This window comes from Crocodylus porosus, unplaced genomic scaffold (assembly GCF_001723895.1).
Source record: "Crocodylus porosus isolate Cpor-Errol unplaced genomic scaffold, CroPor_comp1, whole genome shotgun sequence".
In the NCBI taxonomy this organism is placed as follows: Eukaryota; Metazoa; Chordata; order Crocodylia; family Crocodylidae; genus Crocodylus; species Crocodylus porosus.
The window spans coordinates 51,158,594-51,186,008 of record NW_017728909.1 but is presented as its reverse complement, the minus strand read 5'-3'; the positions used below and the strand labels follow the sequence as shown (position 1 = coordinate 51,186,008).

The 27,415-nt window shown below is 41.9% G+C and overlaps 1 protein-coding gene across 2 annotated transcripts in view; it reads right to left on the bottom strand.

The window, feature by feature from the left end:
- ZNF366 (zinc finger protein 366) overlaps positions 1-25,585 on the bottom strand; it is a 53,549-nt gene extending 27,964 nt beyond the window's left edge. For both annotated transcript variants that reach the window (XM_019532277.1, XM_019532278.1), the window contains exon 1: positions 25,427-25,585. The gene's annotated coding sequence lies outside the window, so the exon portion shown is untranslated. The remainder of the gene's footprint in view (positions 1-25,426) is intronic.
- Between the last annotated feature and the right edge of the window lie 1,830 nt (positions 25,586-27,415).

Genomic DNA, 27,415 nt, shown 5'->3' with positions numbered 1-27,415 from the left:
GGATGCAGTACTCCAGCTGCGGCCTCACCAAGGCCGAGTACAAGGGGAGAATGACATCCTAGGATTTGCTCAAGAAGCATCTATGGATGCATGCCAGCATTTTGGTCGCTTGCGGGAGTCCCTGTTCCCCCGAGCACTGCCAGGAGTGACTAGAAATAATGGTCACAAGCTGGCAGAGGGTAGATTTAGACTAGACATCAGGAGGCGCTACTTCACTGTCATTTGACCCCAGTAATTTTTCCTGCCATGGCAGAGGGTCGGACTTGATGATCTGCTCAGGTCCCTTCTGACCCTACCATCTATGAAACTATGAAACTATAAGGGGAGCATCCTCTGACATGGGAAGCCTATGCTAGTTTTATGTGAGATCTATGCTTAGGTCCTATGTCTGGAAATGAACAAGAAATGGAGTTGAGTTTAGAAATAGAAGGGGACAAGTTTGGGTTTAACTCAGCTACAATAGGAATGGTGTGCTTTAACAATCATACATGAGCCTGAAAACATAGCTGAATGTAGCATGTACTAGTGCCTTCCCACTTTCCACATGGACTTTGAAAGACCGATGCTTTATTTGCAAGGAAAGAATCGTCTCTAAGAGTTGTTCTTTTACTACTTTATTGTTGTTTTTGTGTATGTTATACTAAAGACACATTAAGAAATAAAATACAGCTGCACTCCTTCATGGATTGAAGGACACTGAGTAGCTGGAAAGCTTCACAAATCTTTCTGAACAAGCATCTGCTTTTTATAGCAGACATTTGTAAGTAATAATTTCATTGGCCTGTTTCTCATTGCTTCAGTAGGTTTAATGGCTTCTTTTTTTACATAATTCAGCTTTAAGGTTTGTTTTATTTTTAAATGTGTTCAGTCATAAAATTGTGGGGTCAAATGCTGAAGTTCTTGCTCAGTTTTTATTTATTCTTTCTTTATGCAAAACTCCATTGACTGATAGCGATTAACTTTAGTAAGGCTCACTAAGTCATTCAAAGCTAATCTAGCTTTGTTACCTACAAAATATTGTCAAGTATTTCACTCAGTATAATTTAAATTGGTGAAAGTGCCATGTACATTTATGCATATGTGCATTTTGCATTGCGTTTAGCTAAACAAATTTTAATTGGTTTTGCAGCTCAATCTTCATTCAGCTCTCTGCACCAACATTTCTGCTCTCTCATCACACTTCCCTCTACTTCTTTGCTCTGGCAAAAATACCAACCTCAATATCTCTTTTGTTTCCTCCTTCCACTGTTATCTGTGTGCTTCCTCCTACATGTGAGTGACATACCACTCTTGGTATGGGTCCCTTCATTCCTGCTTCTTCTATGGGGGATCTTAGTTGAAAACTAATAGTAATTTTTTCCCCCTGTTATTCCAACGTGTCTTGTATGTCTAATTGGTTCTATGGCCTGTGTTATGCAGGAGATCAAACTATATCCAGAGAAGACTGGTATGATAATCTAAAGCCTGTGATCCATTTGTTTGTCATCTATTTTGCAAGCTCCTTAGGACAGGTATAGTCTTGATACCTCTTACATAAGGTAAAATACATCTTCACAGTTTAACAAGTAGAAATAATATCAGGACTAGACATTTCTCACTCCACTGTTACTCACTATCTGGCTATTTTCAAAGCATGGGAAAGTTATAAGGCTTAGTACTGTTAGGTGTGCAAGCATGATTCACAAGATAAAACCAGAGCTTTCATATCAGAAACCATAGTATTAAAAGCATTCTGACTGTCATGGTCTTTCTGAGTTCTTTGCAACAGAAGAATTGCTGTATTATTTGTCTGCAGTCAAAAGGGTCAAAACAAGCAGCTGGTATTTTCTGAGGGGTGCCTCAAGTATATGAAGGGATGTTTCAGGTACAAAAGGATTGAGAACCATTGGTATAGACATACCCCTTGGCATCAGTATGTCCCAACAGATACCTCCAAGCATGCTCCACACACCTTGCTCCCACTCACTGCTCCCACTCCCGTGGTTGTGCATCACAGCTGCTCTTGAGACCTCAGTCTCCAATGTACTTAGGGGTGGTGACTGAGGATGATCCTGGAGCACCCTCACTAGTTTATTTGGTGAGGCTTTAGTGAGCATTAGTGGGAGCAGGTAGATGAGGCATGCTCAGGGCTCCCTTGCATAGGAAGGAAACTAAGGTGTACTTTCCAACTATGATTCCCATACAGAATAGCCACACATTCAAACACATGAAGAGAAGTATGGGCTGTGCTAGGCTTATAGCTACTTCATCCCTAAAACTTTGATGCTATATTCTTTTGGATTGAGTCTAGAAGACATGCTTTTAAATTGTAATATTAATAACGCTTTTTCCTACATGCAGGACCAGAGTTTAGAGAAACTGTATTTTCAAGATGAGGGTAAATTCAAAAAAACTTCTTAAAACCAATGGCTGCAAAGATTCATTAGGGGATCCTGAAAAAGGAGGGGCAGAACTGAGAAATGGACACTCATTAAAACTTTTTTTCTCTCCCAATACTAATTTTCTTTTTGAGCACTTGCTTTCTCTCTCCTTCCCTTACAGCTGCCTTCCAGACACACTTTTGCATAAGCGGACCTTGTCTAAGAAGTCAGTAGGATTTGAGCACCAGTTTTGAAGTGTCTTGTGGAATATGCTTTCATAAATTAGGTTAGTGTTTTCCTAAATAAGTATATTTACGATAAGAGATTGGCGATGGTTTATTTGTGTTTCCTTTTCACTAATTGTCATTACTGGTAGTGTTGGAATTGGAAATAAGAAAACATTGGTTGCAAACATGATTTGGAATTATCTGAAACCAGGATGTGGGTAAAGTCAGGTTTTTCTCCCTGCATGAACATGGTCCTGTGAAGAGGTTGGTTGTCTTTTCACTTCTCTCTGGGGAATTACCTTTATTTGCTGATTTTGGGTGCAGGATAAGACTTCTTCTTTCCAGCAAAAAGCATTTCTCATCAACATTTATGCTGTAAAGTGGAACTAATGATTTGGAAAGTATTTTTCATGCCTAATCCAAATCCTACTGAAGTCAATGGAAAGTCCTGCATGCTTTTCCGTATAATTTGTCACTGGGTTTCATATTCTATTGGTAACTTTTTTCCCTTCTAATTCACTAGAAACATGATTAATATTTCACACTTTTGGAATATTAATTGCATGTATGAAGAAAGAAGCAGCTGGAATTCTTGACATGTCATTTAATTAAATATTAACAACTTTTATAAGGCAGAAGATGAAAAAGTAGTGGCTGATGTTTTAGTACATACATAAACTTGAAAGATTAAAACATATTTTCTGAAGGCTTTAAACAGCTTAACGTGACAGTGAAGCAGCTATAATGGAAAGATATGGTTTTAGTTGTGTTTTCATGTGGCTAAACATTTGGGGATTTGGGGATAATACTGTATTCCTTGTTTCATTGGATCTGTTTTGAACACATACTTGCATCACTACATATTTGAGGCTTAAGTGCTGCAAAACATCTCAGGCTCCTGGGGGTTTCCACAGCAGCACAACTGCACTTGTACCAAAAACAGAGACTGGTTATCTCTTGGCAAGCTGCAGAGTATCTAGTTTTTGTTACTTGATCTAGTACCTGTTGTTGCCATAAGTATGCATTAGTCTTGTGTGAACCAGCAGTTATTCACTTTGGATTTGGCCGATTCAGAGGGACAGTGATTCAATTCAGTGATTCAAATGACTGTCCCGATTTGATTAGGCCGATTCAGAGATTCAGGCATAGACTATAATGGGGAATCACTGAAATACCTATAACTGTGTCATTTTATTGCAGATTCAGATAAAAAAGCACAGATGGTAGCTCCTTCTGAGGGCATGAAGCATGCCAAGTTTCAAGAAGATAGGTGCAGGGGTTTCTATGAAAGTGCACCTCAAGGTTCTGAAAGCAAATAAAAAAGCAAATAGGTATGGACAGTGAGGAGGGTGGCACTCACTCTGTCTGCACATGGACCTTGGGGAACCCCGGCAGTGGGAGGTTCACCTTCAGGTACTCCAGCTGCTCCACCAAACCAGGATCCAAGGAGGTGCGGTGGGGTGTCACTACATCCCCAGCAATGCTGAACACCCTCTCGCTTGGAACGCTGGTCAGTGGACAGGACAGGTGTTCCCAGGCAACTGTGGCCAAAGCTTGCCACGCCTGGCTGTGGGTTGCCCAATAGGCCAAGGAGTTGCAGTGCAGCAGCTCGACATGCTTGGCGAGATAGGCAGCCACTGAGGCCTCCCCGCTACCTGCCTGATGGTGGGATCTGGTGCCTCTGGACCTCAACATTGAAGCCATGCTGTTGGCCAACATTGGCAGCAGCTGTGGTGGAGGAGATTGACTCATGGTTGGAGTGCTGGCACGGGAAAGTGGATCCCCCTCTTGTATGTCACCTCTGCCCTTCTGCCTCCCTGACTCTGTTCATCAGCACCTCCGTCCAGTGATTGAGGGTTTCCTGCTGCAGATGCTCCCCTTTACCCTTGGGTCACACATGCTCACCAGCATGTGGACTGCAATGGATCCAGCCATTTTTTTGTACCCTCCTTCAGCTGCTTCACCAGTGCCTGCACCTCTAGTGAAAGTGGCTTGCCCAAGCTGGGAACTTTGATCCCCTGGAACTGCTCCATTTCATTCTCAAGCTCCTTCACTGTGGGGATCACCTGGCTAAGGAGGGCATCACCAGCACTGGGGCTCACAGTGGCCTTGAGAAATGGTTTGGGGACCACCAAGGTCTGGGAGATGGTATCCCACTCTGTTTTGTTAAGGGGGCCACTGATCCCAATCTCCCTGACTAAGGCCGTATCATGGATGGCTTTCTGTTGCTCAACCAGCCTTTCTAGCACCACGTATGTGGAGTTCTACCAAGTCTCCACATCCTGCATGATTTTCTGCCATGGGATGCTCTGCTCTACCTGTTTGTCCCACAGCATCTTGCCCACCTTAATGCTCCAGTGGAAGTAGCCTGCCACTTTCCTGCATTTTGAAATGAGCTGGCTAGTTGTGATGGTGCCCTCACTGGGAGCCCTGTCCCCCTTCAAGGTGTCCCTGACTATGAGGTGGAACTTGTGTGCAACACAGCAGATGCCAACAAAATAGGCATCATGGACTGCCTTGACCATATTTGCCCTGTTGTTGGTGACCATGAACCTGAGGGTGAGCTTGCCCTGCCCAACGAGCCACCCCTGCACCATGTGGTTCATGGCCTCCATGAAGTCCCTTGCCATGCAGGACCCATCCATCACCTCCACTTGAAGGACAACCCACCAATGCCCTGACTGATTCCACCAGTGCCCTGTGAGGGAGAGGAAGGAATAATCTCTACCCCAGCTGCTGTAGACTTCCAAGGTGCAGTGCAAGGCTACCTGTGGACCTGCCTTCTACAGCTCCTCCCTCAAGTACTCCCTGCATGCCTCATACAGGGTGGGCACCGCCATCCTGCTAAAGCTGGTGCGTGCAGGCACTTGGTATGATGGGGCCATGAGCATCATGAGCTACCTGAACCCAGGACACTCAGCAAAGGAGAACAGCTGGCCATCCAGAGCAAGCATCTCCCCAATGCTCTGTGTGATCTCGCTCTCCTTTGGAACGCACGCCACCTCATGTCCGCCTCTCCCCCACTGGTCCAGGGTGGCCTGCCTCTACTTTGGGGGGGCAGAGGCTTTGGAGCAAGTGGGGGATTTCTCTTTGGGCATGCTCCCACTGGTGCCAGGCTGAGGAGGAGCAAGGGCAAGGGGGTGAAGCCTCCTAAGATACGGCAAGATTGCCATGGTGGTGAAGTATTTCATGTCCTTGCCCCGGCTCATCTGCTTTCAGCAGTGCTGGCAGGTGGCATACCTGGGATCAGCTTCCACCTGAAAAGGATCCCACACTACACTACCCACCTGCTTTTGGGTTGAGGGTGGGGATCCTGCCTTATCCCCCTCCTCACCAGGCAGAGGCACCACAACAGGAGGAGCTTAGCCACCTGCCCCCACAACCTCCTCTGAAGTGCCTTCCAGAGAAGGAGACCTGCTTCTGGGGGAACTTTGAGGGTATGGAGCACAAACTCCTTTGCTATGGCCCTCAGCTCCTCTGCTTCCAGATCCAGCTCCAGCTCCTCCTCTGGCACTGGAAGGCTCATGCTGGGAACTGAAATTGGGGTGGAGAATGTCATGCTGCTGCTGGTTAGTGGTGGTGGTGGTGGTGGTGCAGGCACAGGCACTGCTACCACCTCCTTGCTCCCACTAGCAGCAGAAGACTCATCACCGCTAGGAAAAAGGATGCATCTCTGTTTGGGGCTGGGGGGGATGGAACTTGCAGCTCTCCCTCTGCCCCCTCTCCCTGCCAGAAGACCTGGCATCTGCCTTTACAGCACACTTCATAATGTTTGGTGTGCTGCAAAATGTTTGTGTGTAGCACAACATATATTACACACACACACTCAAAAATATGTTGTTTCTACATCCCTCCCCCAGAGCACTGTGATTGGAAGGGAACTCAGAGAAAGATCACAGTCTCTGGCCAGCTACATATGCCAATATCAGAGCAGTCTTTCCCCACCCTTCAGCCTTTCCATACATGGAAGATCATCCCATCCCCCTCCCTCTTCTAAGTTTCTGTTTGCTGCAAGCCTTCTGAATCTCCGAATCTCTCCAAAATGATTTGGAGGCTTCCAATTTGATTCAAGCCTTTTAATGGGTCTTCTGATTCAATTTGGATTCAGAGATTCGGCTGCCAAATCAGGTTGAATCTCCTGTGAATTAAATTAGCTACCAAAGGTTCGTACAGCCCTAGTATGCATGTGTACAAATTTCTGTTTTAACAACTTATTTCGCCACCTCCTCCCCATCCCTTACAGGAAAAAAAAATGTTTGGGAAATGGTCCACTTCCTAGCCTGGCTATAGCGGTCATCTGGTTTCTGAGTTATCTTGGGCATGCATATCTGTTTCCACATGCCTTACAGGCAGCTATTTGCTAAAAATTTTGCAGGGTTACACTTCTTTTTGTTGCTTTCTGTAGTAAGGAAAACTACAGAACCTGTCCTGTAAGATAAGTAAATGTGTCATTCTCTCCTCATAAGTTTTATATAATTTTTGCTAATAATTTAAAAAATGTTGAGTCAGATTCTGATGATGTTATTCACACTGATGTAAGTGCAGACTAACATCACAGCCTTCAGTATCAGACATCAGCCAGTCTACAGGCCAACTCTGGTGTCTTGACCTTGCCAAAATATGATGTTAAACCATTGCATCATGATGGTAACCAGGTGTAGGTTTTAAGCTAGCTGTGCAGTTTTTATATTTGCTATCTGCCTTTCACCTCCTACTTTCATGGTATGTTTCTCCTGTTCCATGCTGCTGTTTCTTTCCTGAACATTTGAATAATTTGGCCTGAATTCTATAGAACAGCTCTTTGTTCTTGTTATCATTTTTTCTGCCAGTGCAATTGAGTACAGGTTACTGAATACCAGTCTAATTAATCCATGTACATGGTGCTGTGGACGTCTTGCTAAAGGGGTCTGACTGTGTAATCTGTTTATTCTGTAGTAAAACTCCTAACATTCACCAGCTGTGCATGCAAGAGACTATAACCTGGCTGTGTCTCAATACTTGGATGTCCAGTTTTGGCTATTTCTTCCTTTTCTTTTTCTTTTTTCCTTATTTTCTTTTTTTCTTTCTGTACTTCCTCTTTGTGATTTTTCTCAGTTCTTCCCTCTATACTTCCTTCCCTTCTGTGATTTCTTCCCTCCCTTCTCCATTCTATCTGCAGAAATGGTGAGCAACAAAAATGGGTAATAATGATGATATTTCAATGGAGATTTGGCTCTGAAAACCCAGTGAAATTGAAAAACATGACATTTCTAATGAAAGCTTAGATTCTACAGTCTGAATCGCTTATGTGTGGTGTGTCATTAACTCAAGCAGGCTCAACAGAGTGGATGACACTTTAGACTTATATGAATAATTGTCTTTTCCTGCTGAAGAAGAAGCTTCTGTGTTTCTGTGGACTGAGTACTCCATGGAGATGTTTGTTGGGCCAACAGGAGCAGGTAGCTAGTTAGCATGTCTGTAGTAATATGTGTGGGAGAAAGAGTGAGAATAGGGTACTAAAACAAAGATATGGTTGTGATGAGACTGAGTACCATGACATGTAAACTTCAGGCACCCAGTTCAGAGGATGGGATTCAGAAAATCAAGTTGGTTGTATGCATTCCCTATGCAGTAAAGGGCAAGAATTAGATGCCTGTGACTGCATGTTTAGTGGATGGATGCCTAGTCAGGTTCTGAGATAGGGAAATTGCATATCTATCCCAAACTAGTCAGGTACCTGAGCCCTACAAAACTGGGCTTCACAGCCTGAAACTTGCTCCCCACTTAGGTGCCCAGGTCATATCTTTGGGTATGGGGGACTGAGTACTCTCTCCTTTTAAACAAGTGGTGAGTATGAACTTTATACAATAGCACAGTGGTTAGAGCACTTGCCACCTCAGTCTGAGGGAGTTCAAACCCACATCTTAATACACTCTAGGAGAGTGGTCTCACTGTGAGGCTAGAGGTGAGACTGGGCAGGGCAGGGGCAATAGTATAACAAAGCAGGGGTGACCTGGGCACCAGCCCCAGGCACTGAGGTGTGTATGGAGGGGGCATGTGCAAAAATAGCAGCTTTTGGTGCCCCTGGCAACAATCAGCAGATCCAGAATCTTGTGAAGAAGGTGCAGGTGCAGCAACTGGAGTTGCAGCGGGGAGTGGCACCCCCATTTACAGGTCTTCCCCACCATCCTTCCCCCCTGAAAGGGGAAGGCAGACCATGCCACAGGATCAGTAGCAACTGGGGACTTCAGGTCCTTGAATCAGGTAAGAATCCCACCCTCCTCCCCAGTCTCAGTCCTTACTCATTTCCCCTCTGTCTCCTCTCCCCAGCCTGCTGCTGCCATTATTTCTTGCCCACCTAGGGTGGGAGTGGAGCTCCAGAGCCACTCCTGTCCTGCTCCAAGCAGGTTGTGCAAGGAGCCAGGCTCATGTGGGGACAGTGGTAGTGTGGGCAGCTTTTCCCTCACCGAGCTTGGTCCTGGGCTGCCAGGGGGAACCACACAAGAAGGAGGAGCCCACCTGCTGCTGCCACTGTTGCTATTCCCAGCTGAGTCCCAACTCCCTACACAGCTGGGTGGGGCAGGGCAGGAGTGACTCTGGTCAGCTTGGGGCAGTGGCGGGTAGGGAAGGCAAGAATGGAAGAGGAGGGGACAGGAGGTGACATTAAGCACAAAGAGGAAGGGTGCTGGATTTATTATCTGCTTTGGGGATTAAAAGGTGGGTTTGACTGTACCACTGCACCCCTTCTGGATCCCTGCTTGCTGGCAGCCCAACCCCTGTCACTGCCCCTGGAGGCAGCCCTGCAGGCACCTGGAAACTCTAGATTTCAGTTTCCTCAGACTGAGGAGAGCAATGAACCCAAGTCCGCCGCTTGCTAAGCAAGTGCTTTTGCCACTGGAGCATTATATGAAACAGTCACAGTGCCATCTCCTCTGGCTATGTTTTTTTTTGTTTGGGTTTTTTTAACAAAAGTAGAGGTGACCACTGTGCTTTATGCTGAACTTGACACTGTCAGCATGTTAAGTATAGTTAGAGCATACTTAGTCAGCTTGGGCTCTCATTGGCCTTAAACACAGGGACACCTGCTTTGTGGATCCCAGGCTTTCTATTTGTAAACCTGGAGCCAACATCATACACTTCTGAGCATGAGCAGTAGCAAACATTAGATGCCGAAGTAATTGTACAGACTCTCAGGCACAAAGTGGTATTCTTGGACTGAAGTATTTAAGTGATTGATTGACTGATTAATAAACAGATATAGTCCATATTTGCTACTAGCTATAAATCTAGATCCAGCTAACAGGTTTAATATACTAAATAATGGCTCAAGCATAGTTCATATAGATTCAATGGGAGTTCATATGGAATTTGATTTATGGTGCCAGTTTTTACCTACTACAGCTTCAGCCCTCCTACTGTGTGGGATCTGTTAATCCTAAACTTTTATTGTTAAAATTATTTTAAGAACATTACCCTTTTAATACATGGAGCTTTATATTATATCTAGTGTGCATGAAAATATACAAAAGAAATCTGCATAATGTCTACTGTATGGTGAACCACACTTTGCCCTCAGTTTCACCCATATTACCCCACTAAATTCAGTGGAGAGCATGGGTGTAAACGAGGACAGGATCTGGTATTAGGACATCAAGTTATGATGTGATATCTGACAGGATAGTTTTCTTAAATATCTTCAGTGGAGAATTGTAAGAGCTCTCATGTAAAAATTGGAACCATATTAACATCCAACAGTTGAGAGCAAAGGAAGACTTTGGGCACAAACATATCAGTTATCAAACACAACAGTTAAATGCTGTGTGTATGAAAATCAATTTGCAAAAGTTTCTCAGGAGGTGTAGCATACTGGTTTTTTTGGTGATTAGTGGGGCCCTGAAATACCTCCAGAATAAAAAAGCTAAATCTGTAAGACAACCCTACTTTGCAGCTTTTTTATGAGACTGAACCTTTTCACTCCCGTTCACTGCCCTTCAAAAGAGGAATTATACTGGCTGGGATCATTCCTTCCCACTGTAGTTCCTCTTCTGCTTCTGTTTTTTTTAGAGCTAGAAGAGTAGCCAGGTATCCTCAAATCTCCCCAGATATTAAGAGGTTATAGCTACCTCTTCCCTCGCTTCAATATTCAAGCTGGCCATTGGGCTTGTCTCCTAATCATGAGTCTTTGGAAATGTCTTTCACGGACTAGAGGCCCATGAAATCCCTGAATGCTTCAGGTACCTCCCATGGAGCACAAGGTAAAGTAAGAGAGAGGGAGAGAGAGAGAGAGAGTGTGGGGAAGTCAGCTGAAGAGAAGTGTGGAAGTCAGCTGAAGAGAAGGGGAACCACTCTAGACAGAGCCTGGTCATTTTGATCAGCTTCCATATGAAGTCTCCACAGTGATTCAGAATCAGATGAAATCCTGATCCTACTGAAGTCACTGGGAGTTTTACCACTGACTTCAACAAAGCCAGGATCTCACTTTCTGTTTTGGCTTTGAATTTGTTCAGTTATGGAACTCAACATGAAATTCAAAGATACTGAAACCTTAGGAGGCAAACCTTCCAGTAAGACTGGTGGATCTAAGATGAACTGAAACAAGAGGGCCTCATTCAGGCCTAGAAACTGACAGTAGTACTGATTAACCTGTCCCCCACTAATGTCTCTCAGTTCCTAAAAGTTAGTTCACAAATCATGCATCCCTGATCACTTATACAGCACAAACAGCTTTGCTTATGCACTCTGTCAATTATGGAAACTCAGTTCAGTTTCAAATGAAAATTATGATTGTTAAAGATCCCCCTGACTTTATAAGAGCTGGAGTGTTACTTGTTGTACTGGCCAAATTCTGATCTGGGTAGTTACCTTCTTACTGGGTCTCCTAATAGCTTTAAATGACTAGAGTATTGCTGACTCTAGATCTGATCTAGTGAACAGCTAAGTGTTGGGCCACCAAAAAAGACTCAAATGCCTAAACCAGGATTTAGGTACAGTTTAAAAGTCCAAAAGCTCCTACTTAGTGCCTAATCCTGTGATGCCTAAAGTTAAAAGGGAGGTGCCTTGAGAGGTAATATTTTTTCCCTGGTTACCTGCAGTTTTGCTGTCTGTGTGCTGGGCACTTAGTTCCTGCTTGAGCCTGATCATGATCCAGAAACAGGGCAGAGTGGTGTCAAAGTCCCTTGAGAGGCCCAGTGATGAGTGCTCAGAGAACACCTAACAAACACCAACGGATTGGTCCCTTCACCAAAAAACCTCTCCAAAAAAACCAACAGTTGTAGCTGGAATTATTTGTGCTGACATCACCCATGTTTTAAATAATCATCTTGTGGCTAGAGCACTTGCTTAGGAAGCAGGTGACTGTAGTAGTTAAATTTCCCAGCTTGAGAGGGGTCAGATCCACATTTTCTATCTCAGCTACAAGGCTAGGGAGTAGACCACTCTCTACCCCTGCTGCTTTGTGTAGAAAGGAATGTAGTTTCTTAGGGCCAGAAAGAAAGCAAGCAAGAGGGAGTGTGACCCTGTAGCCTCAACCAGGAGGTTCTGGTATGCATTTCATATTCAACAGATCAGACATCAGATAAAACACAAACATGAGCCCAGGTGCAGGAAGTAGAACTTGTTCTCCTGGAGATTTGATGACTCTTACAGGTCTTTCTACACAGTATAAAAGTGTCAACAGAAAGGTGAAAGATGAATTTGCGCACAATAGCCTACAATAAAGGCAGGTGTAAAGGATACTCTCCTGGAAGGAGAAAGGTGTGGGTCTGAATCCTCTTAAGCTGGTCTCCTAGTCTGGGAGCTAATGCTCTAATTATTATCTGTATAGTATAGTGGGAAGGCTACCATTGCCATAAAATCTTGAGAATATTTCAGGTTCTGGATCCTAAGTGGATACAGGTGACCAAACTCCAGAGAGGAGCAATTCAGACACAACCTGGCACTTAAGTAGTGCATTACATCTGAGGATGTTGTAGGTCTATGACAGAACAAAGAATAGAACGTAGCTCTCTTAATTCAACTCCTATACTTTATCTAACTGCAATGCCATCCAGCCTCCCAGGAAAATGCCCCACAAAAACAGTTACAGCCAACTTTTGCAAGGTAGCAATGCACATGGACCTACAGCTGCCTGGGCAATTATACTGACTGTGCACAAAGTAAATAAGTAGCTGCACACAGAAAAGTCATTATGCAGTTGCATGTTTTTTGTAGGCAGTAGTGCAGTACATGGACATATTTTGTTATGTTTTTCCATACAGATCTCAAGTCTCCCCAAGTTCAAGTTAGACCTTAAAATGCTGTGCTGAAAATAATTAGTTGGAAAGGATGATCACATAAAAATATGGGATGTAAAGTCTTGTCAGCGTGTACTCCACTCTTGTTTTCATAGGGTTGGAAGGGACCCCAAGGCTTATTTGGTTTGGGTCCCATTGCAGATGCAAAATTCACTGCTCCTAAGCTATCCATGTCAAACATGTACCCAGAAGGTGATTGCACAATTTCCCTAGGCAGCTTCGTCCACTGTCCTACCGTTTTTAAAATTAGGAAGCTTCATTTCTCTGAGATGTGATTTAAATGTTCTGTGTTAACTATTATTCTGAGATCCAGTGGTGTCTTTGATGCTTTTATTTGCCTACATTTCAGTCAGGGGTACAGAATTTGAACATGCTATTAAAAAGATGCAAGGGGTGATGATGAAGCTAAAAGATGAAGCAGAGTGGTGGTAGGGGACCCTGAAAAGAGTTTACTGTTGGAGAAACTGCTTGGATGAGATTTAATCATTTGCATTTCAGCTTTAAGCCATCATCAGTCAGTAGTGACTCAATAATTACCCTCAAGTAGATTCAGTACTCTCTATCAAATGACATGGTGGTCTCTGATCAGTTCCTTTATATTCCATTAATGCTTTTTTGACTGTTACATGTAGAGGCCAAGAAATAAATGGGAAATGAGTTCCTGGATACACATAAGTGTTATAATTAAGGAGCAGAACATGCAGTGTAGAGCCCCACTCAGTACAGCCCAATATACTCAGTAAAGTTTAGAATTAGTCTGCAAAAAAATCAGGGGTTAAACTACACTAATAAAAGTTGGTATACATATTGTATGGCCACAGCTTACCCCATAGTAGCTGTTTACTTTTAGCTGGTCTCAACCACTAAAGCTAGGTACAGGCATTCAAAAAGCCTGAGCCAGAATCAATCTAAGTTACGCAGCTTCTGTAAGCAGTGTCATTTAGATCAGTAGTGAACATAACACACATTTGCCCTTTGGTGGGGGTGGTGGGGTGCAAATCTTAGACTGAGTTCCACTATTTTTAAATCAGTCCATGTTTGCCAAACTTCTGTTTGGTTACAGGTATAGACTGGTTTCCAATCACTTATACCAGTAAAAGTGTAATGTTTGCACCTGGACCAAATGGAAAGGTTACTCCAAGACAGATGCATGTTTGTCCATTCTAAATCCTGGTTTAACTTATATTTTGTGTACAAAGGTGCAAGATCACGACATCAGGAGAGGTTACAGTTCTTCTGTCAAATAAGGCAGAAGAGGTCCTTTAGGATCTGAGCATTCTTAAAATCTACCAGGGCAAAAGTGAGAAGTGAGAGTGCAGTAATGTATTTGAAAATCTCTCCTGGCTGGGGCTGACAAATTCTAGCTCTGCTCGAGTCTGACTTTGCTTACGCAGCCTCCTGAGGGCACACATGGCAAATTGGGATTGACTGTGGCCTGTGCAAACTTTTCATTGTCATGAATGGAGTGAAACAAGAATGCATCCTCTCAGCTCTAGTTTGTGCATCTGTAAGGATAGGGCAAAGACATGGCACCAGAGGATAGGGCACTAGAGGATAGGGCAAAGATACAGGATGACCTCGACAGACTGGATTTATGAGTGGAACAAAATCAGATGAGGTTTAACAGGGAGAACTGCAAGGCCCTTCCCCTGGGTAGGAAGAACTCTCACCACAACTATACAACGGGTGGTGGTGCACTGGCTGGCACAGCATCTGAACGATATCTGGAGGTCACGATCAACTGTAAGATGAACGTCAGCCAACAGTGTGATGAGGTTGCCAGAAGGGCAAATAAAACTCTGGTGTGCATCAGCTGATATGTGGCCAATAGATCCAGGGCGGTACTCCTTCATCTCTATTTGGCCTTGGTGAGGCCTCAGCTGGAGTACTGTGCCCAGTTCTGGATAAAATCAAGAGGGTACCATATGGTTAAGGGCATGGAGGGTAGGCCCTATAAGGAGAGACTCCAGGAACTGGGCCTGTTCAGTCTGAGAAAAAAAAGACTGAGAGGTACCTTGAGAGCCACCTACAAGTGCATCGGGGGAGCATGAAAAACTAGGAGAACAACTCTAAAGGAGAGCACCTCAAGGGAGGATGAGGACCAATGGGCATAAATTAATGGAAGGTAAATTCAAGATGGACATAAGGAAAAACTTGTTCTCTGTAAGGATCACCAGAATCTGGAAAACACTCACAGCAGACGTGGTGCAGTCACTTTCCTTGGAAGTGTTCAAAGTGAGGCTGGACAGGCACCTTATCAAGTTCATCTGAGCCCAATAACTTCCTGCCCATGGCAGGGGACTGGACTTGATGATCTTCCAGGTCCCTTCTGGTTCTGTGTTTCTATGATTCTGTGTACTGGGAAAGGAGCCCACTGACATCCAAATGAGTGAAGGAGTACATTCAGCATCACTGCAAAATTCCTTGGCTTCTCTTGACTGCAGGTAGGGCCTAACATCACTAAACCATCCAACAACACTCCTGCATGCTGATGATTTGTGCATTGGTGACATCTGAGGACAAACATCAGTTATTGGTGAAACAATTAGTTTTCTCTGAAGCCAGCTTCAGGCAAACCAGAAACTTGAAGGAAACAAAGGTCGTATACCAACAAAGTCCTGGAAAAAGTTATGTCAGGTCTTCTATAACCACAGGCAGAAATGCACTATCTGTCATTCATGAATGGTTGTACCAGTATTAATGAGAAGATGAGCTCTTTTAGTGTGGACTTTTGCAAGCTCAGTAAGCAAGTGTGGAGGTAGAGGGAATTCAACTCTGTGCCAGGCTGAAGGTCTGCAAGGCAGTGATATTGGTGACTTTGGTGTATGGATACGAGACTTGGATGGGATAGAGAAGGCCCATCTGGCAGCTAGCGAAACCATGAAAAAGACTCCTACATAATTTAATTTGGGTTAACTGATATGATAGTGACAAATGTTGAAGTCCTTTGACAATTCAGTTTGACAACTGTGTAAGTGTTGAAGAACTGTGAGGGCTCAGCTGTTTTGGGTCAGACACATATGTAACGGACAGCCTGGGGCTCCCTGTTCCTTTAAGGAAAGAAGCAGCCCATCCAGGGAGTACTGCAGGCTAGGCAGGACACCGCAGCTGCAGGTCACCAGAGCAACAGGTTAATGGAGCAATTGGCAGGCACCTGCCAGCGGTTTGCTGACCAGATGTAGGCAGGACCCTGGGAGCTCATATGCCCAAGGCTGAGTTTGGCTCAAAGCAAGGGTTTCTCTCCCTGGCAGCTGCAAAAGGAAGGAGGTTCTGCCCAGGAGAGCTCTCAGGAATGCTTGGCTGCCTGCTCCAATGCCTGCAGGAACATTGGAGCCCAAGACACTGTAATACTGAGTGAAGGCGTACACTCTTTAAAGGAGCAGGAGGCAACTTGCAGTATTAGTTATGTTATAGCCCAGAGACTTGTGTTTATGTTGTGTGCTACTGGTGGTTTGGGATGAGGCTGGAAGGGGAGGTAAGGAGGCCTTATTAGTACCCAGGGGACATTCAGTTGTCTTGAGTCCTACTGGGGGCATATAGTGCACTTCTTGTCCGGTCCTAGGTACTCTACTGAACCCTAAGACAAATATGTGACTGCAAGGGATGTGATGAGCAAATTGCAGTCATATAACATTAATTCCAGGGTGGCCTTTCTTACATGCTTTGGCATTTCTTCTTTGATGAGACATAAGAAATCAGCCTATAAGTGATGAAAAGCAAATAATTATCCTTATTTGAACGAAAAATCAGAAAAATGAACTTATACTTTTTAGATTCCTATCTCATACATATGAGGTCCAAAGGAAGGGCTGATTTCTGTGGAAGAAGCAGGGTTCACTTCACAGTACTCTAGCCCTAGTGGGAAAAAAAAAGTGTTTCTGACCGATCAAGCCAAAAGCCTTCAAGGAAGTAATTTAAGATAACTTCCTCTCTGGCTTTTCCCTTACCCTGTAGTGCCAAAGTTGAACCTTATAATTAGTTGAGTAGTAGGAGAAGCCAGTACTTCTTCATGATCTACCAAAATATGTCCTGTGTAGAGAATTTTATTATTTTACTAACTTCAGTGACAGCAAAAATGAAGGATTTAATTTAAGAACAAGCCATTTTTAGTAGCAACACCTCAAAAAGGACTTGATATTGACACCACATTTTTGCATTAAAAATAAATAATTTTAAATCAATTTAGGTCGAGGGGAATACACAACAGATGAGTTTCAACCAAATACAATTTAAAATGGCACATCTATTGAAAAATGAAGCACAGCATGGAAATTGCAGTTCATCTGTAACCTAGCATCATGAATATGATGATATTCAATTGTTTTTTCTGGTAAAAAAATGAAAAGTAATTTTTACCCCCCAAAAAATCTTTATAATTGCATCCTTTTTTAATTGAAACTTCATCAGCATTTAAAATTATTTTCAGACAGCTCCAATAACAGTTTTAGGCCATTATCAATCGTTTTAGCAATCAGTAATCCCAGAGGACTAGTTTTTTAAACAAGTCCTTTCTGTCAAAAGAATAATGCTCAAGCAACTAAATTCCTTCTACACAGACACACACCCACAAAATTGGCAAACAGCCAACTTCTAAAATGAGTTTATCTTAAAACAGTAAATAAAGCTAATAAACTGTCATTCAGAGTTTTTACCCTGAAAAGGGGCAATTATCAGGGCTTTCATGAAATATCCTAGGGACTTCATTATTGCTGGTGATGCTGAAAAGCATTTAGAGTCTAGAATGAGTTGGGGCAGTGCGAAACCTGAAGACAAATTGTCAAACTAATCCGTGTGAATTTTTACTAATAAGAGCATGTTCTCTCCTCTTTCCTGTTGGATCAAATATGTTACCCCTCTTTTTGTCAGTGGTGGATGAGATAGTTCCTCATTTAAAGTCATCTTAGATCCTGAAGCTCTCACAGGATGCCTGTAACTCCCATTCAATTACATTTTTTGACTTGTGGCCTAAATTTAGGTTGAGGGACATCTTGCATCTCCTTCAACAAAGCATGGAGATAGAAGTCTTGTTCTGTTTCCATTGACATTCCCCACAGGCAGCATCAGGTGAAACTGGGCTCATCTAGACAAGACACTAACAGCACAGTAACCTAATAATAGTGTGCAATAATGTGTCACAGCAAAAACGGTACTCGTATGCTACTGTGCAGTTTTATTAGGCTACTGCACAGTAGCATCACTTAAAAGGCATTCTCTGGTGCTACTGCACAGTAACTCCAGTTACTGCACATTTATTTAGTACTTGATTATACAAGCAGTGCCATGACAAGGAAGTTTGCTGCCCAAGGCACAGCCCACAGCGGCAGCCCACCCTCAACCTGCACACAGATCGGAGGGTACATGCCCCACATGCTTGCCCAGGAGCACACGCAGTGGTAAGAGCTGGCCTCCCCTTGAGTCCACACCCCCCCAAAGGAGCCACTCATGGCTCCATCCTGCACCCACCCTGGCTAGGCTGTGCCTGTTAGTGCCCCTTCACTTTGGTGCCCAGGGTGGTCACCCCACTTGCACCCCCCCTTCGTTATGGCACTGTACGCAAGTACTAAATTAAATGCACGGTAGGTACAGCTCATTAATGAACATGTAGATGCACCCACTGCCTTCCAGTCTGTACTGCTTCTGGTAACTGAAACAAGTTTTTTGAGTTCATTATTAAGCAAGGAAATTGGTTGTAAACTTTGCATGGTTCTGTGATTCCCCATATTTTTAAAGCATAAATTGTGCTACTACAGAACACTTTTTTCCTTCACATCTGTGAATATTTTTTTCCATGAGATGAGCACTTCTAACACCTGTTAAACTTAGGAATGTACTATTGTCAGTTCATCCCCATTCAGTGACTTCACTATAGTTTTCTACAATATTTACATTAAGACGTGAATCCTGCTTTGACTCTGCACAGTTGCTGAAATCTCTACTCATGAACTTTTGTGAGCCTGAGGCCTCGATAGTTTGCTCTAACAAATTACTTTGCTCATTAGAAACAGAGGCAATTGTACCCCTCCAAAAGGAGGACATAAATCCAAATTCCTTTCCAACTGTGTATATTATTTTCATTAAACATACAGGGTGCATCTATATATGCTATTAAGGTGCAGCAATAAACTCTGACTCCATTTGCAGCACCTACAGATGAACCTGAGGCCGCAGCGATTTGAGCTGGGGAGGAGCAGCCCTGGGCTGGCAGCAGGCTCAGGGGATCAGCCCTGGGGTCTGGGTGGCAGCATCAGGTAGTAGGGGGGCTGGCTGGAGCATTAAAGTGCCAAAACTGTGAAGCAACGTGGCCACAAGCCTGCTGCCAGCCTGGGCCTACTCTGCCCCTGCTCAAAGTGCTGCTGTCCTGGTCACCATCCACACGTGCATTTCTGCGTGGTAAGTGACTCTGCCATAAGATAGTACTGTCCCCAACACCAGTACAATCTTACGGTGGAGTTAATTAATTTACTACCCTCTAATACTAGCACATGTGTAGACATTGACTCTTTACTGTTAATTAGTCAATTCTGTAGTAAAGTGCATAAGTAGATGCATCCACAGAGTACATTAATAAATACATTTAGAAAAATGTGCGCACAGTGAAACACCCCATGAGCTTGGAAACTGCAGCAAGGAAAATATCGTTCTCAAATCATGCTTCCTCATGATGTTGTTTGCTGCCAAAATTCCAGTAACACAAGTACCTTAGAAATTCCTAATGTAGTCAGCTAAATTTGTATTTCATATTTTCTCCTCAGAAATGTTTATAGCAGGAATTTTTCTTTGGTTAGGATCTAATGCATTAGAATTGCAAGCATTTACTTAGAGCACAGATTTACTAACTTAGAAGGGTCATTGATGTCAGTAGGATTTTAATTATTTATTTAACGGAGTAGGCCTAATATGATGATAGGGCCATATTACTTTATGAAAATTCCCACAACTAAATCAAACCGTAATTCTAGATGTGGGTTAGAGCAGGGACTGCTTTTGCCCTTGCTTTGCACCTGTGCAAACAAGTGGGTAAAGAGGTTGGTGAGGCTGAACTAATTTTGACTCTGTGTCCACTCTGTTTACCTGACTAGCTACTCTGGCTGCCATTATCTACGTACTGATGTGGAAGCTTCTCACTGACAGGTGTGTGAAGTAACTTACTCCTCTCTCAGAGCAAAGAGGAAGCAGAGTAGACCTATTACCTTTGTTGAATCACCAATTCGTTTTCTTTTCTTCTCGTGGCATAAAGCTTTCTGCAGCCAGATTGGAACATTATAATCTAGCCCAGAAAAATGACATAGTTTCCACCCATGATCAGTCTCCTGTAGGGCTAAGTACAGACAGCCAAAGAGCCTGAGACTGGATCAGTTTAATCTTTGCAGGCTAATCTAAGCTGTGTAGTTTGAAATGATAAGTAAGTGAACAGACATTCACTTTTGGTTCCTGAAATGCAGCCACATGCAGGCCCAGGCCAGAAGCTGGGGAGTAATAGAACATGCCTTGCTGCTCAGCTGGAGCTTGGTTAGCCCAAGGTTAGCCCACCCACCCTGTGAGGGGAGGTTTGCAGGGTTGGTGCAAAGCATCCTGGGATGCTGGGAACTGTGAGTTAACTTGAATCTGGAGGGGATCTGGAACAGAAGTTCAATGAACCAGTTTAACCTAAATCAGTTAAGTCTGATACTACATCCATCCATGTTTATCTTAAACATGTTTTGGCCATTTTGAAAGTGGTTTATGTGAACTGAACTTGTATTATATTACATATTTGAACCGGTTTCTAATCACTTATACTGGTTTATGTGTAATTTCTGTCCCTAGCCCCAAAGATCAGGGCCTTAATATCTGATTGATAGATGCTAGCATTCTACTTTTAGTACAGCATTACCTGATAATAATAATGATGATAGCACCCACCACAAACAAAGTAATGCAGTCCTGTTGAAGTACAGCTACAAATTTCAAATCAATCACACTTCTTCCCAACCCATTATATAAAACTGGATTGTGGATTTTTCTGTTCGCTGTTCGCTCTCCCCAGACTTCTTAACTGATTTCGCCTTGTACCTCTCATCATTTTAGGGCAGGAATCTTCAAAAGCTTCTTTTTCTGGCTTCTGGAATCATGTGCATGTGAAATGACACCTTACATTCCCAAATTCAATAGACCATTGGAATTGGGATATTTTCAGTTTTAATCCATTTGCAAAAGTCCATAGGGTGCAGGGAAGTTTGCTTCCCAGTTAGTGAAACATTCCCCCCTCCCATTTCTTTTGAACTGGAATTTACTTTTTAAATTCCTTAAATTGTTTAAACTGTTTTTGCTTTCACCTACTTAAATCTAAAAGGGGGAACCAAAAAGTATTTGCTCTGCTTGATACAGCTGGGAAAGAAAATAATTTTGTTCCTGCCCAGTTTGAATCCCTGAGTGCCACTGATAATGTAAGTCTCCAAACTATGAAAAAGAAATGGGGGATAAATCAATAAAGACAGCGTGTATCACCGAACAGGGCAATATTTATACATTTTCCAAAAAAATTCAGAAATATCTCAAATATTTTCTTTTAATACATGACCAGTTTTAGTGCAATTGTTTCATTTCACAGAACCCCCACTGTAGCATTGTTATAGTCATCAGTTTATAAGAGACATGTTTTTTCGACTAACCAAACCAGAGTAGTGCAGACTCTGGTGCATAGCTTTAAGATAGCTGATTGTTAAACAAAAATGTTAAACACATTTTCCAAAAAGATAGGATTATTTCCTAGAATCATTAGAATTTTATACGCAAGACAATATCCCTGCCAAATGGATACACAAGTAAGTCAGACATCCTGTGCATAATACAATAGTTATCATAGATAACTGCTGAATGTTCGTCTAGTTCAGTCTTGATTGGGCAAACATTGTTAACCCTTTCACTCAATATCACTCTTAAAATATGCCATTATAACTTTACCAGCATTGTAACTACTAGCTTAAGGTTAGTTTTAGCACTGTTGACTATTTCTACAAGAACAGAAGGGTGGTATCTGGCTTTCCCAATGTTTGCTTTCCCCAACTAACTTCCCTGCAAATCCTTCCTTTATTTAAAAGCTTTAGTTTATTTTTCTGGCTAAAACTCTTTTCTCTGACCCGACCTGATCTTTCACCCTATTCAGTAGCTCCCTTGGAATGGGGAGTAGGACTGGAAAAACTATTTTTTAAAAAAGGTTTAACAGTTAATTTGGTTTAACAATATTTTCCAAGAAGATGCTTAGGAGAAAATATGGCTTTCAGGAAATAAATGTGTTGAAGGTCTGTTGGTTAAATACTAACTAAACTCCTTCAACTACTTTCTGGCCATATATAGCACTTACTGCATATCAGAAATGGTCCACTCATGCAGGTGTCTTTACTATATCAGAGCCATAGTGATGCATGTTCTATGACTGTGGTTATCTATGCTGTATGTTTGGTTTGTTTTGAGCTGTTGGTTTGAACCTACCATCAATTTTTCTTCCATCATAATTCTACCTCACAAATAGACCAAGCCTCAATGTCTGCCAGCGCACATGTGCACCGTGCTGCCACACCAATGTATCTCTCTTCTGCATATGTGTCTTCCAGTGCTCTAGGCACTTTGTATATCTACATTATAAGCACTAGGTTGAGATTCTTCTAGATTTCTGTGTAAAATACCAGATAGTTCAATGATCAAATTCTCCCACTGCTGAAAAACCATGAAATAGATGCTAAAATGTGAGAAGAAATATTGTGTTTTAAACATGTAGTGCCAGGGAACAGGTTCCTCTGATGAAAATCTGTGTGCTACCATTGGTAACACACAGATTGACATGAATTTATGTTAGCAGAGAATCTACCCCTAAGTCTACAGTTCTTGCCTCCCAAAAGAAGGCCTACTGAAGTTTACAGAAAGACACCCATTGCCGTTGATGGGTTTTTGATCAAGTTCTTTGTCCTTGGACTTCCATGGGCCCACATAAATTAAGGGCTGTGGGATTGGGTTCACTTATATGCATATCTACTATGAGAACATACTGTCATTTTTTTACTGAAGTAGTTTTCAAGATGACTTTTTCGTTATTTAAAATGAAATGGTTCGACTTTAACAATTCTCAGAAGTTACTAGTATCTTTATTAAAAACCAAGTTTTAAGCATGGTAAAAAAATATCTGTGTCATTGCTTCCATGAAAACAATTTCTTTTTAAATGATGTATAGAAATGAATCACTAAAACCACATTTCACAAACATTCAACTTTTTGCCATAAACCAGTTACTATTCCGTACAGTTTTTTGTTTTCATAAGGGATGCTTCTCTGCCTGTTACTCTCTCTCAATGTGAGCTAAGAACATATCAGCCAAAAATCTCCCTTTCCTGAACTCTCAAAGAGAAGTGCGCCTGTTTTTAAATTTATCTTTATATAAAATTCTACTGTCATGTGCTTAGAATAAAAACAAAAAAAGCTGCAAGTGACCAAAACTGGAATACTGCATCAAACAAAAATGAAACTGAAAGGTGAAATCCAAGAATAAATGCAAAGCTTCCACTTTCCAGTTATAGTTAAATTATGCAGTATTACACTGCAGGGCTATTTTAATAAAATGTTAATGGGGAACTGAGTTTTAAAATAGCATGATATTACTTTTGACTAATTACTACAAATATAAATTGTGCTTGGGGAGGGGTGTTTTCATTCTTTCATTTAGACTTGGAGAATTACCTTTTTCCTAGAGCTCTTGGAGAAAGGCCTGGAAGCATGAACCCAAACAATGACCTCAAACATCCATGATTTTTTATAATTTTTCAAACGTTGTAATATAAACTGTGCAGTTGGCTCCTGTCTTTATTGTAGATTGAAACAAACTTCTGGATCCAACTAATCCAGAACTTAGAGGTGTTTGCTATTTTCATGGTCATTTGGCAGTTTGAGCTTTTATTTATTGTTTTAACAACCACAGAAGCTGTTGATTAAGCAAGTGGCTTCTCTGTTTGATATAGAGGTGAAGATCCAATCTTCAAATGTAGTTGCCAAAATAGGTGCTGAAATCCCCATTTGATTGTTTAAATCCATGTTTGGCCAGGAAAAACAGACAATTGATCAGCTAAATGGTAACCAATTTCCCAAATGAAAAACATGCCCAACCTATTTCATGTGTGCATTTGAAAAGAGGTCTCTCTATAATAGTGGCATAACTCTTTGTAGGAGAAATAAAGCTCATAATTGCACCAAACTAGACAAAGCTGATGCTTTTCACTACTGATATCTGTAAACAGTTACTCCTCCTGTTATCACTATGTTAATATGTGCCAGGGCAGTGGGGAAGGTAAGGGAGATCTTGGTAATTTGGAGTAAATCACTACCTGCAATGGAAAAACTCATAGAAAGGAGGCAGAGGGAGGGTGAAAGGATCTGTTGACCAGTTTGTTCAATCAGAGGGGCAAACTATGCCTCTGCTGAGGAAAGGCAGTCACTTCTAGTACCCATAGATTTCAGAGGCTCTACTAGATACCAAGGCTGATTGTCTACATCAGTTCTGGGATGCCCTGTTCCCACACCCTATTTAGAACAACATTGTCGAGATTTTAAACATCCAACAAAAGGTACTAAAGATCAGAAAGTCTTCACTTGCAAATAAGCATTAACCTAGGGGATGATTGGGTTTTTTCACAGAAAACCTATTCTAATCTTTGTTGCCTCTGCTGATCTTTCTGTTCACTTGCTTTACAATAAATAAAATGCATGCTTAAATTTCAGTATTTGCTGTGCAGTAAACTGTTGCTAACTTACATTAAATATCTTGTATCTGATACTTGGAAACTATAGCTGACAAGCCAGTGGTAGATAAGGGTTGTAAATGCATTCACAGCATTTTAGTTTATCATTTCATGAGCCGTGGTAATTAATCTTAGTATTGGTTACATACTTTGTCACATTAAGTCTTTGGTTTTACAATGAAACTGGAATTTGCTTAACTAGTCAAATGACAGTTCTCAAACTATATACATAAGCACAAGTGCTGAGATATACACTCACATACTCGCACACAATTCAGTTCTATTTATAAAAAAACCAATTCATCCTCATTGCTGACACACTGGTTGAAGCTCAGAGGCTTGATTTACCATTTTAATGAATTCCTGGGATGTTAATGGCAGGTGATACATAAAATACACTAGCCATAAATTACCCACTTACCTATCTCTACCTCTGCTATGGCCATAGTGAAGCTTGCTCAAAACTTTAACAGAGAGTGAATGAAGCCTATAATAAGCTACAGAGACTCCTGGTAAGAAGTCACCTATCCAGCTTCATAAGCAAGGAGTTATATAATTTAACATTGCAAATATTATCAAGTTAATTGAAAACATATCCTAGATTAAGCTTCATGCTATTAATGGTAGTATCGAGAAAACAGACTATTGATATCCAAAGTTTAAATATGTACTGTATGCCAATATACACAATCATCATCTTTTTAACAAGAAAAGTCTGTATTTGATAAATGATCTTCCTGAATATAAAGGTGTATATTAAACTTCTAAAGCATTAAGCAAAAATACTTTCATGAATAACTTACCAGTTGCTGAATCTGGAATGATCCCTGCCTTATACTCCCTACCTGTTCTCTTGCTGGCAATTGCTCTCACTCTCTGTACTCTCTATCTCTCTCTCCCCCCATGTGTGGAGATTGCAGTTAACTTTGAAAACTAGCAGGGACAGTGTCTGAAACAACTTAAGAAAGAGAACAGGAACAATCATTTCGTTCTCTTTTTTCAGATGAGTACAGTACCTTCAGAAAGAAGGAAGGAAGGGAGGGGAGAGGAAGTCAACAACCCTTTGCTTTCCTGCAAAAAAATAAGGAAACAGTAGATAGCAATCTCGTTTTCTCTCAAACAAAATGTTTGAAAAAATAAATATAACCAAACCAAAAGGCATTCCTCAAGAATTATAATTGCATTATTGGCTTCATAAGAATTAATTTATCGCTCACTGTATGCAAGGACATCAAAACGAATGAAGTTCCAAAAGCAGCGGCTACAACTTAGATGTCCATATCTCATGTGCAGAAAACTGTGTTACCCAAAGAGCACAGATAACCTAACCCTTAGCTCCAAACAAGGAGAACTCTTATATGACACAGTAAAAACAAAACAAATACACATATGGGCACAAAAAAGAAGAAACCTTCCATTGGTGTGAGGAAAAGAAGTGCAAATTTAAATTTACTGCATACTTGACAAAAATTACACATCAAGGGTAATTTGAAAGGTTTTGTGGTTACAACAAATCATTAGTTTGGTTTTATAAGGTGAGAAATGAAAGATGAAAAGGCAAATGGTTTATCAAGGCAAAGACTATTTATCATGCTTTAGGTCTAGATTGTTTTATTTTTTCCAGGTATATCGATATATTTTTGTCTGAGCCAGAGACCAATTTGTTAGAATTATACTTGTGATAATTTGGCCCCCTGTGCCCCATACTGAATTTTTAATGGCTGAATTTTTAATTTACCAAACCCAAAGTCCAAATCAACCAATGGAAAATCATCTTTCTTCCATAGATTTGTGAAGTTAAACTTTTTTTTTAACACAAACATTAATGGCATTAGTTTTCACATTTCTCTTTGGGCTATGTCTTCAGGAATCATTGAAATAAAGGAATTTCTGCACCCTGCTACTATAGCAGTGTAGTAGCCAATGGGAGGATGGCTTCTGATGGACAATTACATTTTATCATGCATAAAAACTGAAAAAATAAGCCTGCATCAAATATTTCCTCACAAGACGAGGTACCAGGATATAACTCTGATTGAATGCTTTTGAAATCAATGGACTTGTACTGGTATAAATCTATTTATTATAACTGGAAATAAACTTGGTTTGCATCCATTATTAAAAATGGATATTTCCCTTATTATACAATAACAAAAAGTGACAGGTTGGCAAGCCAATGTGGAAAACGAAGCCTTTTTTAATACAATGTCATTTTATGCAATGAAAGAGTACCAATACTATCTCCAGAAATGATAGAGGCAGCTTAGCAATGGCTTGATTGTAGAGATCTGCAATTTATACAATTCCATTATTATACAAATTTGTCCCCATGCTGCAAATTTGCAGCACAGGGACAAATTTTGCAACTGGGAAATTCCAGTAGAAAAAAATGCGAAAAAAGCAGCATGGTGCACATGTGCACTAGCAAACATGGAGGCTTGTTCCTCCCAGGAGATGCTCTGCAGCATTCCCTTTAAGCTATGTGGTTTGCGTGGCTGCGCAAGCGCACTCATGCCACATTGCCAGGCATGCCTATGCGGCTGTGCAAGCTGTGCAGCTTAGTGGGAATGCTCATGCTCTGACAGGCAGCCAGAGCATCTCCACTCCTTTAGTTGTCCCCCAGCTCCTCCAACATACTGGGAGCTGAGAGGAGTGGGGAAAAGGCAGTCTCCCTGAAGTGGAGCAATTTGCCCCACACCAAAGTGCACATGCAGAGGCATGCACTGCAGCAAAATGTATCAGCACAAATTTGTGCTGCTACAATTTTTGCTGCTGCTAGCGCACACCTCTGC